Genomic DNA, 13,125 nt, shown 5'->3' with positions numbered 1-13,125 from the left:
GATAAATGTACAACTCGTGCTGAAAAAATCTTCTTTTTGCAACTTGTTGCATAAACTACTATTTCAGATATACCGAGAGTTTCATGCTCACTTTTATTTCAGCATTTTATTGCTTTGAAACAGTCAAAAACAATTTAGTTGAGCAATTCTCTACGAAATCGGTCTTTCATTTTATTTCTTGTGTTTTTTTTTATTCCAGCTATAACGTCATGATTCGAATTCCCGGACGCTTCGAAACCCGGACACTTCATTTTGTTTTATCAATTATTTGGATATAAGTTCGCATTATGAATGTCAAAACTGTGTAATTTGATGAATTCCAACATCAACTTTCACTTAAAGTTTGTTTGAACGCTGTAGTTAATTCCAAAACAATTAAATACAATAAAATTAGAAGTTTACCAAAAAAGGCGAAACATTTCACTTGAAATATTTCAGTGGCGTTCGAAGCACCGGGAAGGCAAAGCAGAAATTTATGGTTTCGATTTTCTTAAATTCTAGCAAATTTTTATATAAACCATCGATTGTTTTAATGTTAACAGCTTATTTGAGAACTGAAGAATGCCATTCACTAACATTTCAGTCCAAATTTGTGCGATTCATAAGCAAAATTGAGTGTCCGGAATTCGAAGCAAAAGTGTCCGGATTTCGAATCAGCTTTTGTCAGTGTCCGGGATTCGAAGCACAACAAGTCATTTTAATTTTCAAATTCTGATGAAAAATTGTTAGAAAAGACATATTTTGCATGCATTCTCTTAAAACTGACTGTTAATACTACATCCTGATGATATTTCTTCATTTCCAACTTATTACATGATTTTTTGCCAGCTATAACAAAAATGATATGCTACTAAGTGTCCGGATTTCGAATCATGACGTTACTATTTCGGTGTTTTCGGTATGCCCAAAGAAGCCATTTTGTCCATATAAATTTCCATCAAATTTTTCAGCTGTCCATACAGAAATGATACATAAAAATTCAAAAAACTGTATCTTTTGAAGGAATTTTTTGATCGATTTGGTGTCTTGGGCATAGTTGTAGGTATGGAAAAGGACTACACTGAAAAAATGAAAAAAGGTAAAAAAATCCGATCTTTTCGATTTTTTTAAATTTTTTTGAATCAAGACTAACATTTCAAAAGGGCTAAACATTCAGTATCACGCCCTTTTGAAAAGATATTCTTGATAAAAAAATCAAAATATTGTTTTCGTAAAGATCGAAAAAAATCACGAATGATTCATATTTTAACATTGAAAATCGGACCATTAGTTGCTGAGATATCGACATTAGAAAATGGTGGGTTGTTTGGGTGAGACTTAGCAAACATCAATTTTACTGTTTTTAATCTTTGTATGGAAATATCTCAGCAAATAAGGGTCGTATGAACAAAGTACAAAAAAAAAACAAAATATAGAAAATTTTCTCAGCTTTTAAAAAAAAATGTTTCAAAAGTAGACAAACATGGGCGTTTATTTGAAAAAAATAAATAAAAAATAAATGAATGACTGCGATTACTTTCAAAAAGTTACTTAAAATTTCATCACTAAAGTACTTTTTGATTGCAAATTCGATTTTAACATTGAAAAATCAAGTTGAAAAATGTTTGCCACCAATATACCATTTTTTTTAATTAGGCAGTTGCAAATATTTTTCAAAGTTTATGTCACCTCCCCCAGTTGGCCTGAATAATAAGGGGGCAAAACAATTTTTTTTTTCGAAAAACTTCAAATTTTTAATGAAAATTTAAAGTTTAATAAACTAAAACCCAGTTAAAATGCATTTTCCCGCGTTTATAATCATATTGAGCATGTTTGAACTCCTTTCAAAACATTTTAAATTTTCATTTTTTTTCCTCCTCGACTTTGGTCAGAGCCGAGGGACATAAACTTCAAAAAATATTTGCAACAGCCTTAGTATTGATGCAAAAATGCATGACTCGGTCAAAAATTTTTTGCACATTCCGGAAATTTCTGAAAAGTTGGCTGTCAATCAACTCAATTAACTCAATGAATTAATTGAGAGATGAGTCAATTAAATGTCCCTCAAATTTTGTTTAAAATCGTACGAAAAATTGTTTTTTCCGGAGATATCCAGTAGAAAAAGTGGTAGTCGCGAATCACGAAATTTCTGAAAGGCTGGCATTTGATGTCCCTTAAATTGAATAAAAAAAGTTGTTCAAGTTTTAGAAAAAAAAAGTGAAATTAAAAATCACTGAACAAATTTTTGCCGTGACAAAAGCTGATTCGAAATCCGGACACTTTTGCTTCGAATTCCGGACACTCGATTTTACATATGAATCGAACAAATTTGGACTGAAATGTTAGTCAATGCCTTTCTTTAGGTCTTAAATAAGCTGTTAACACCGAAACAAATGATAGTTTATATAAAAATTTGCTAGAATTTAAGGAAATCGAAACTATAAATTTCTGCTTTGCCTTCCCGGTGCTTCGATCGCCTATGAAATATTTCCGTTGAAATGTTTCGCATTTTTGGTAAACATATAATTTTATTGTATTTAATTGTTTTGGCATTAACTACAGCGTTCAAACAAACTTTAAATGAAAGTTGGTGTTGGAATTCATCAAATAACATAGTTTTGACATTCATAATGCGAACTTATATCCAAATAATTGATAAAACAAGAGGAAGTGTCCGGGTTTCGAAGCGTCCAGGAATTCAAATCATGACGTTATTTAGCCGCCTTATCCTTAAAATGCTAAAGGTTAAAACTCCTTGCAAAGGTGTAGTTGGAAAAAAATAATTTTGCGTAAAATAATTTCAAAAAAAGTTTGTTAAATTAATTAGAATTTGATTGTAAACAATGATGAATAAATAATATAAATTTCGACTTTTTGTGGATGAAAACTATCAAGTACATTGTTCCAGGAAAATATTTTGTAAAGAAAAGCACGTTTGAAAAAAAATCAGTTCACTAGCTAGTTATGAAAAAAAATCCGATTTTTAAACATATAGTTTTATTACGAGGGTTTTTATTCAAGAAGTATATTTAAAATGCAAAATAAAAACGAAAAGATATCGAAAATGTTTGCTTAAAAGTGGTTATTACTTGGAAACATGGTCAAAAAACCAAAAAATGGAAGGTCATTCGATGATAAATTTGATTTCACTTTAAAAAAATATTTTTTTGTCAATTTTTCGATATTTAAAAAAACATGTCTCCTAAACCAGAGTTTGCTCCGCACTATTGCTGAGAAAATGCCTTTTAAGTTCTCTAAGACATAAAAAAATCGAAAATTTAAGAATACGTTTTTGGGGAATTCAACTATTTATGATAAAAAGTTAAATACAAAATTTTTTTTCCGTGTACCTTTTTTTGGAAAATATAAATATCATGACCACTTAAACTTGAAACAATAACCTATCCAACGATAGATCGGATGATGGATCCGGACATAGTTGTCATATTAATAAATGAGATTTGGATGAAAAAATGAACACAAATCTCTTAAGTGGTCAAAACTCGCGACTGGGTTGCTAGATCTTAAGTATTTTAGATTTATTGGAAAGGTCCCTGATGATGCATTAAAGTCACAAGTTTGCTTAAAACCCATCTGCTAAAATAAGATTCATATCGTTGAAAGTCACATAAAGCTGTTCCTTCGAAAACTTTTCCCTCACACGACGGCGGTTCGAAAAACCGCAAGACGAATCGCATGAATTATATCCGACTCATTCCAACTTTTTTTTACATCAAATGAAACTCAAATCTCACCGGGACTCAAAGTTCCCTCTCTTGTTCACGGCAAATTTAAACAAGCGAGGGTGGTGGTAAAAATGCAATCTGCCCCAAGGAACATAAATGGCACCGCTTATTTGCTCCGTGTAGCCTGTTCTCGTCTCGACACAAAACATAGAAAAATGGCTCTCAGGGAGGAAAAGTTCTACACTGACTGCAGAGTGGGGTAAGGTAACTGCACTCCATTCATAGTGGTTCGCTTTTTTCTTGTTCTGTGAAACAAATATAGTGCCACTTGGTCTCCTGTTTATGCTCAAGTGTGCCGGCAACAGCAGCAACTCCACACCGAAATTAGTTCCCACCAAAAGGAAAAAGTCTTACAAGTATGGGGAGGTGTAGAAAGCTGCAGAAAGACTCTTAAGGTACAACACAATTTGAGCTCGACAAATACGATAATATTTTGTAGGTCAACAGGACGTGGCCTCCCGGAGACTGGCTGTTGTGGGTGAGCAGCGAAAATTAAGCTTTCTTAGCCCTTCGGAGGTTTTGATTGCAAGCTTCCAACAACGAGCTTGGAGAGCACAAGCCAGACTGGATGATGGCACTGGCCAAGCATGGCTCGGCCTGCCTCCATGTACCAAGCTCTGATTTTAGATTGCTTGTTTTCCAGCTACATCACCACAATGAGTTCCAGAAGTTCCGGAAGGGGTGGCCACCGGAAGGAATGCTGTATGGGGTTGGGGTCAAATATGTAGTGGGTCGTCGGGTTGAACTTTATTCCTGTTGTAAACCACAAATGTGAACTGTGGCCGAGAATGCTAGCCCATAGACCTGTGTGATTTGGATGTGAGCTCGGGTTGTGCCTTTCTCGAATTACGTTGCACGTTGAACTTAAACCACTGACTGACCCGGTTTTCCGACGCGTAAAGTTTTTGGATTACAGGAGAAATTTCTGATGAAAACAACAGTGGGTGGGGTTCATTGAATAGCAACATGATTGATTGTAACCGAAATCAAGAAAATCAAATGATTTTTCTTTAAATTTATTTAATTAGTTCTAGACAAAAAAGGTCACATGATTCATATTTATTTTTCTAATATTGAACCTGGCAAAAAGTTTAACTGAAAAATGGTGCGAGATCGTCTGCCAGCACTTTTTCTCCGTAGTACTTCTACCTGAAAATACTGTACTCCAATAAAAATGTCAAATGTCCTCACCGCCTACTATCCGTTCAAATTGCTTAATTTAACTTCACTTTTGCTCTTTGACCTTCAGTTTCTCCAAAATTAATCCGTTTTTACGAATGTGCTTGGTTATGATGCCTATCGGTAACTATGACACCAGTTACATGTAAAAATAAACTGGATTAAACCGAAATAATGATTACAAAAAATGTTTCGAATTTCATTTCACTGCTCCAGGTTATTCAGATGAACGCGAAAAAAAATCCCTTCCATATTTACCGCCCACTACAGTGCTGTTGTGATCAATTCTAACAACAAAAAAAAGTTAAAAAATAAATATTTCGTTTCCCGCGCTAACGAGATGGCAATTTATGTTGCCTTTGTTGTTCGCTTGGCGGTGTACGATTTAAACGAATTTGAGTAAAACTTCACTTCCAGCGTGTAAAGTGGAACTTGAACAACGAGCTGCTCCAAAGAGCTTGTAAAAGAACGATGCTTTTGGAGGGCTGACCACCGGGATGGTACGCCTCGGAGATTCTTCGTCATCATAATCGATTATGCTAACGGCCCCGCCTATTGTGGGTGAACAAAAGAGCCTCCCCAAGTATCCCGCCGTGTCTAATGGTGGAAATTGTTAACAGCATATAATACGATCTCCCGCGGATTCCACCAGCCATGACCATGTTTTGGACCAAAATTCGAAAATTGTGTGACAACGACGAGGTGTTGTCGCTCTTTTATATCGCGCGGCTGAAATCGAGCCACAGTTATGACGCACATTTATGGTTTTTTTTCTTTCTTTTCTTTGTTGTGATTATTTAAATTTACGGCGTTATGTCTAACGTGCGATCGCTTCATGGTCTCACGCGGGATGAAATACGAGCTGCGGGATGGGGTTAATTGATTTTGACGCCCGGAAATTAACTGATGTTTTATCAGTGTCCGTTCAGCGAATAGGTGGTTGGGTTCAATTAATATTTTTCATTCATAGTTTTTGGATCGAAAAAAAAAAAAAAACTGGCAACGCTGAGGAAATTAAATATGAACTATCGGCAGTCTGGAGCATTCTTTTGATTAAAGCGTGTATTTTAAAAATCAATCTTGTTGACTGCAAGGATATTGAATCTTTTTAAAAGAAGAATAACTCGTTTTTTTCACAATAAGGCCATTACATTTTATTTAATAATTTATGGCTACCACTTTTCATATTGGCTAAAAAAATCAGAAAGCAAAACAATGTTTTTTTTAAAAGCTCCAAAATTTGATTGAATTATACTTGCCATCAGCTGAATCCAATTTAAAATGTATTTTCCTATTTTAATTACATTTATTCATTTATTCGTCAAACAAACGTTGACTATATTGATCATTGCTTAATAACTAATTACAGGTGAACATTATTTAAGTTATAAACTATCTTATTTGGATATGAAACTGTTGTTTCATAGCGGATTTAGTCATAGTCAAATCGATTGTGTCACTGTATTTGTAATATGTTCCCATCATTCTGTTGATAGGACCGTGTTTAGCATACACAGAAAAAAATCAATTCCCGTAATCGTGAATTAAGTTCACGAATGTGAGATCCACGAAGGAATTCATTCATGAGTATGGTGCATTTGCACCATAAACGTGCATATATTCCTTCGTGGTTCTCATAATCGTGAACTGACTTCACGGTTTCGAGAATTGATTTTTTTTCTGTATAGTATGTTCTGATGATAATCATTTCAACTCAATACGAGCAGGGGTTAATAACATGGAAATACCAAATTTTGGTAATACTTGGGCAAATAATAGGGACCAAAATGTGCCCTTGGTTGCTCAGTCATAGATGGTAAAATATCATGAAATCATACCAAAGTCTTGTATGTGGAAGAGCACAACAATACCAAACCATGTTATTCCAAGGGTAAAATAATACCTCAAAATAAAACCATTTCAATACCAAGTTGAGGTCTTCTGGATTTTTGAACATTGCTCGAATACCAAAACTTGGTATTGCCATGGTTTTATTTTTAGGTATTCCCGCGCCCTTGGAAAATCCGATTTTGGTATTCCTGTGGTCTTCCGCATACAAGGTTTTGGTATGATTTCATTTTATTTTACCAAATTTGGTCGTTGATATTTGCACAAGTATTACCAAAATTTGGTATTTTCATACCATTTTTAGTGCAGCAATTGCAGTTAGTGAAAAAAACGGAAATGATCCATATGCAACAGCCAAATCTACTCACCTGATGAATCCATGTTGTTCTTAGTGATATTCTTCACCACATCGAATACAATTGTCATTGATGAACCGCTTGTGCTTGAAGTTCTTGAAGCTCTGAAAAAATAAGAAGATTGAAAAATAAATTTTATTAAAATGAAACTGGATTAAAATTCTCCCAAAATCAATAATCTATCGATTTTTTTTCGTTTTTCAAAGTAAATGGTTATGATAACTTAGGGAAATTTCAATGGCTTCAAAAAAAAATCTAAGCAAGTATAAAAAAAATTAAAATCAGCTTTAAAATTTTTGGGTAATTCTTTACCAACTCACACGAAATCGGGAAAAGTTGCTCCGATCCCTCTTCGATTTGCGTGAAACTTTGTCCTAAGGTGTAACTTTTGTCCCTGATCACGGATTCGAGGTCCTTTTTTTGGACATGCGAAAAAAGAGTTGTTTTTCAATAATTTGCAGCCTCAAACGGTGATGAGATAGAAATTTGGTGTCAAAGGGACTTTATGTAAAATTAGTCGCCCGATTTGATGGCGTACTCAGAATTTCGAAAAAACGTATTTTTCATCGAAAAAACACTAAAAACGTTACTTAATCCACCTTAGGTGGTTGGTGCCTTCCTCTTATTTATAGAGTAATTCCAACCCCCCTAAAATGTCCACATAGTTTATGGATCACCCCTAACGTGATCGCAACACCAAAGATAAGTCTTAATAAAATAAGTGATGAGTAAAACACAGATTGCCTACAGACTCTTTTTTCAAGATTATGCAGACACCGTGGGGAAATAGATTGAGGTTATGTAAAATAAGAGCATTTTTTTAAACTGCTTGTAATTCTAGATAGGTAAGTCAGATCTTGAAAATTCTTAATTCACAAGAAAGGTCATTTCAGAACCTTTCTAAAAATATATAATATGGCAGGTTTCCATGCAAAACCACCTTTTTTGCAAATTGTAAAATTTATAGGCAGCAGTTTTTTAAGCATAAATTTTGATGTACTTTACCAAATCTTATGGGAATAGGGACTTATGGGACCCCAAGACGAAGCGAATGAGGCCAATACGGTCAAAGACGGTTCAGTCAGTGACGAGATATTACAGTGACATTGATTCGGTACACATGTCTACATACAGCCAAACACACAGACATTTGCTCAGCGACTTTTTCTGAGTCTTTATAAATGACGGTAGGTCTAAGAGGTCTAGTTAAAAAGTTCATTTTCCGAGTGATTTTATAGCCTTTCCTCAGTAAGGTGAGGAAGGCAAAAAGTTTTAAAAACTATAGCATTTTTCGTTACTCAACTGTAAATTTTTTTGAAACATTTCATTTTATGGGAAATTTAATGTTCTTTTTGAATCTACATTGACCCAGAATTCGTGTTTTTTTCTAACATTGCAGGGTTATTTTTCAGAGTGTAACAATGTTCAAAAAAGATGTACAGCAGACAATTACAAAAAAATTGATATTTAAACATAAGGGGTTTGCTTGTAACCATCACGAGTTATCGCGATTCTACGAAAAAAAGTTTCAATGAAATTCTAAGTCAATGAAATTCTTAAATCAATTTGAAATTCATTCCCCTGGGTTTATTATCAATTTTTACATGTTTGAGTTAATTTAAAAAAATATTTTGAGTGTTAGTGAATGTCCGGCTTAAAAAAGCAATAAGAAGTAGCATATCTATAGCGTTTTTCTTTTGAAAAAGTCCTATTAGCTATTGTGTATCATATCTGGAGCAACATTTGAAATTGGCTGTACGACATTGCTCTTACGGCCATTCGTCCCATTTAAACGCGTGTAATGAAAGGTCGTAAGAACAATGTCGTACCGCACCTTTTAAATGTTGTTCCAGATATGTTTGTAGGACCTATTAAAAAACTCTTGATATAAAAAATCTGGAGTAACATGAGAAAAGGGCAGATAAGCATTTTGAATGTTTGAACTGTTTTGCTTATTCTCAGGCTAATTTCAACTTTTTAATAGAACTAAAAGAGGTAAACAATAGCTGGCTTCTCCAGCTATCTTCCAAACACTAAGGGTTTTGTGAAATAGTGACCTGTTGTCTCGGAATTTGCAAAATAGTTCAACCTGTCAACATGGTTATGCGCCCTTTTCAAATGTTGCTTCAGAAATATTTATACGTACCGTCAACATCCGCCCAGTTGATTGGACTTGACCTCTTCAACACATGCATCCCAGTAGAATACCCAGATCAAAACAAAAACATAAACGCATTCCACCCTCCCTCAAAACAAAGAAATATTCACCACTCAAAGCATGCTCAAACTCACCACAAGAGTCTCCCATTCGCGTGTCGCCACTTCTCGGAGAGAGAATTGGAGAGCAATCGGCGTGCACGAGTTTTTAGTACAAAGTTTTCCATCTCTCTCTTGACTCACTTTCTCTCACAGAGCCATTCACATTCACAAAGAGGCGGAGAGAGAATCCTCCTTGCTATGCTGCAAGCATAAAGTGGTCGCGCTGAACATCGCTTTGAAGCGTGCCTCCGCCGGTGTCCGCGACTCAGTGCAGGTTAAACTTTGAAGCGCGTCACATCGCCGCGTCCGCGGTCGTTGAACAAGTCGTCCGTAGAATCGACTTTCGGGTTCTCGGTGAATCTAGAACACACACACACACACAGACAGTGCTACCAGCAAGGGACTGGAGTACAGGACCTACCCTTAGGTCGCGTGTGTAGACTCAAGCAAGGACGTCGTCGTCGTCGTCGTACGAGAGGGTGTGTGTGTTTGTCTGTGTGCATTCGCCAGGATAAACAAATAGAAAGCTGTTAGGGGGGAAAGTTCTAATAAATTTAGCTCACCTGGTGGGGATCGACAATACCTTGGTGGTGGTGGTGGTGGTGGTGATACAAAAGTGGTGTTATGTTTTGCTTTCGTTTTCTTTTCTGGCTCGGTCACTCTCGAAGCTAATCGATTAGTGAGTGAGCTTGCAACGAAAAAGGAGTTACGACAACCCTTACTACACCCGGTGCCGGGATAACTGGATTACTTGCGGTCCAGTAAACCACAAAAGGAGTGGGGCAGCACTAGGAGAAGCGTTGAAAAACGACGGAATTGTTTGGCGGTGAAAAACGAGTGTGGGGGTTTCACACACTCAACAGCTCAAGGATCGTGCAATCGAATTTGTGTGAAATTGATTCCCGGTGAAAAGAGGAAAAATGAAAAAATAAACCAACGAATAATTGGATTGATTAATGCGTTTCTCATTGGATATCGAAAGCGCGCAACCTCACAAAAAAATTAAACAAAATATAAATCAATTGGATTTCGGTGAAAGTGCACGTTCATCACGGAGGAAAAACAACAACAACAAAAATATTCAATTGACATGTTTGTCTTGGCGGGCAAGGATGCGAAAAGCACCAGTTGATTGCAGTGATTAAAAGCAGTTGGGGGAGGGCGAAAAAAAAAGCGCGCGCTTTCCAGTCAGGAAATTGCTCGAGTGTGTGTGTGCGTGTGTGTGGAAAATGGAAAATTAAAAGTCAATACACACAGGCTCAAGTGTGTGAGTGGGTGGGTGGTTTCCCGTCGGAAATGGGCGTTTGTGGAGGCACGCGAGCGTTGCACCCGTGATTTGCACTCGGAATGTAATTGCTGAAGAATGGTGGTGGAGAAAAAAATTCTAAATGGATGTCAGTGAATAATTCAGCTGGATCGAGTGTGTTTGTTGGTGGACTGAAAGGTTCTCTCATCGAGTAATTGATTCTTTGGCGAACCGTTATTGTGCATTGTGCTGAAAGAGTCAATTGTGCAGTTAAGATAAGGTGAATAAATAACGGTAATTATGATTTTACTTTTCAATCGTTACAATACAATAGGTTTTTTTAAATCTGAAATCCATTATTGAAAGGGTATTTTAGGTACAATATTTCCCTTATGACTAGATTTTATAACCAAGTAATTTTGGCAACATAATGGTTAATTTATGTTGATCTCCTTCACCTATACGATATTGTAAAAATAAGCAATTCTCTGGTTTGTTTGCAATACGTCGTATGAGCCATTGCAACCTCCGAAAATTATTTAATTTTTTGTTTCTCTGAAATAAATCAATTTTTCACTGTTTTTCCAGTAAACAATATCAACAGGACGAGCAGATGAACAATCTAAAGCATTTTTGAATTTGGTAGATCGTAAATTGATCAAAAACCGATCGAAAAACGGCTCTGTTTACAACACGCGACCTTTTGAAAACTAACCCGAGAATTGTTAATTTTGTGAGCAAACAAGTGAAATTCGAGTCAATAGGGTTAGACAAACATGATTTTTAATATAAAAAATGCAGTCATTCATTTTAAAGGTCATGGTTCAAAAATCGAATCGATTCACTTGATATTTTAACTTTAATTAGGTGAAGTTGTTGATAAATTTTGAAAAGATAATTAACTTTTATTATTAAACTGTTGTGTGTAAGCCTTTGCTCAATTTTTCAATGTTCGGGAACAAAAAATTTCATAATTTCAGTGCAAACAGTTTTGCAATCAACTGAAAATACTAAAACCAGCATGATTGAATCAGTTAAGAATATTTGAAATTTGTCGATGTCTCGCAAAAAATTTTTTTTTTTGTCAAAATACTTTTTTTTTGCGGAAAATTCTGAAAAATGGGTAGCATCAGTTTATGGACATTTTAAAGATTTTTTCCTTATAATTTTAATGTTGCTATTTAATAATACTTTTGAAGTAAAATAGTCTATTGATTTGACTGTTGGTTGTTTATATTCAGCCTCTTTTGAATTTTGTAAACAAATGTTTTTTTTTTCAATGCTATCTGATTGGCCCTCATTTTTCAACTAGCAAAGTATTAGTTTTATTTTCAATATTAAAAAAAAACTGTGATATTTGGTACTCATTTTCATCAACATAAGGCCATTGCATTGTTTATATCCCTCAACTCTAGCCAAAGTCAAAGGGGGTGGGAGCAAACAAAAAAAAAATTGCAATCCGAAGTATAATCATTTTGATTGAAAAAGGGTTATATTTTTTCACCATTCAGTTGTTTTGCAATCATTAGTTTTTAAAATATCCAAGTATTGAAGAAAACAACAATAGAAAAAAAAACCTTTTTGCGGTGCTGTACATTATAATTCCATTAAAATTTAATATATTTTTGATCGTTCCCAGACACGCTAAATATGATTTTAAACGCAGGAAAATGCATTTCAAATTGTTTTCAGTCGGTTAAAGTTTATTGAAATTATATTTTGCCCCTCGATTTACGGAGCATTGAAAAATATTTAGAAACGAATTAATTTAGAAGTTAAAATAACAAGCTCCATATTTTAAAAGGCAAAAAATAAGAAATTTCAGCCATTTCAAAATGTTGGGCTTGCTCAGTAAATTTTAAATTGTAAGATTCATGCTATAAAATCAGTTTTAGTGGCTTTTCTCACAAAGTTTCTCTCCTAGTTTCTCACACAAAAACAAAAACGATAAGTAATGATTTTTGTGTGAGAAACTTGTTATTATTAAAATTTCTAATCTTAGTTTATTTAACTTTTTTCTCCCAAAATACTTTTAATGGAATGTATAGGTTTTTTTTTATTGTCCTAAAAATTAGATTTATTATGTTTCGAGGATAATTTAAAAAAAAATCTAGAAAATGTCCATTTGAATAATAAAATTTGCACTTACAAGCTGACATGCACAAGAAACACTATGATGTGGCCTGCCCCACTTCATTTCTTAAGAATGCATATCTTTTGATGGGCTAAATGTTCGTTGAATATGAGGAATTTTTAACGAATTTGCTGGTAAAGCTCCTTATTTTTTTGTGAAATTGGATACGATTTTTGTGTAAAAACTTATTTATATTTTTCCAAATTAACGACAAAACATAAATATTAATAATAAGCTGATTATTTCTGTTGGAAATACTTAAATACTCGAATTTAAAATTTAAATTTTTATTATGAACCAAACTATAAAACTATCTAGAAGAATAAAAGCAGAGGTAAGCAAAAGAAATAATAATTAAATGTAGAATATTTTAATCTT

The 13,125-nt window shown here is 34.5% G+C and overlaps 1 protein-coding gene across 2 annotated transcripts in view; it reads left to right on the top strand.

Annotated features, from left to right (window-relative positions):
- The first annotated feature begins 9,641 nt into the window (after positions 1-9,641).
- Positions 9,642-13,125, top strand: part of LOC6048806 (nephrin) — a 249,070-nt gene continuing 245,586 nt past the window's right edge. The window contains exon 1 of one of the 2 annotated variants that reach the window (XM_038260505.1): positions 9,642-10,893. The gene's annotated coding sequence lies outside the window, so the exon portion shown is untranslated. Of the gene's footprint in view, positions 10,908-13,125 lie in introns of both variants that reach the window. The other variant, XM_038260504.1, reaches the window with a different exon arrangement.

This window comes from Culex quinquefasciatus, chromosome 3 (genome assembly GCF_015732765.1).
Source record: "Culex quinquefasciatus strain JHB chromosome 3, VPISU_Cqui_1.0_pri_paternal, whole genome shotgun sequence".
NCBI classification, from domain to species: domain Eukaryota; kingdom Metazoa; phylum Arthropoda; class Insecta; order Diptera; family Culicidae; genus Culex; species Culex quinquefasciatus.
Note: the sequence above shows the minus strand (reverse complement) of the source record. Positions and strands in the feature narration are given on the sequence as shown.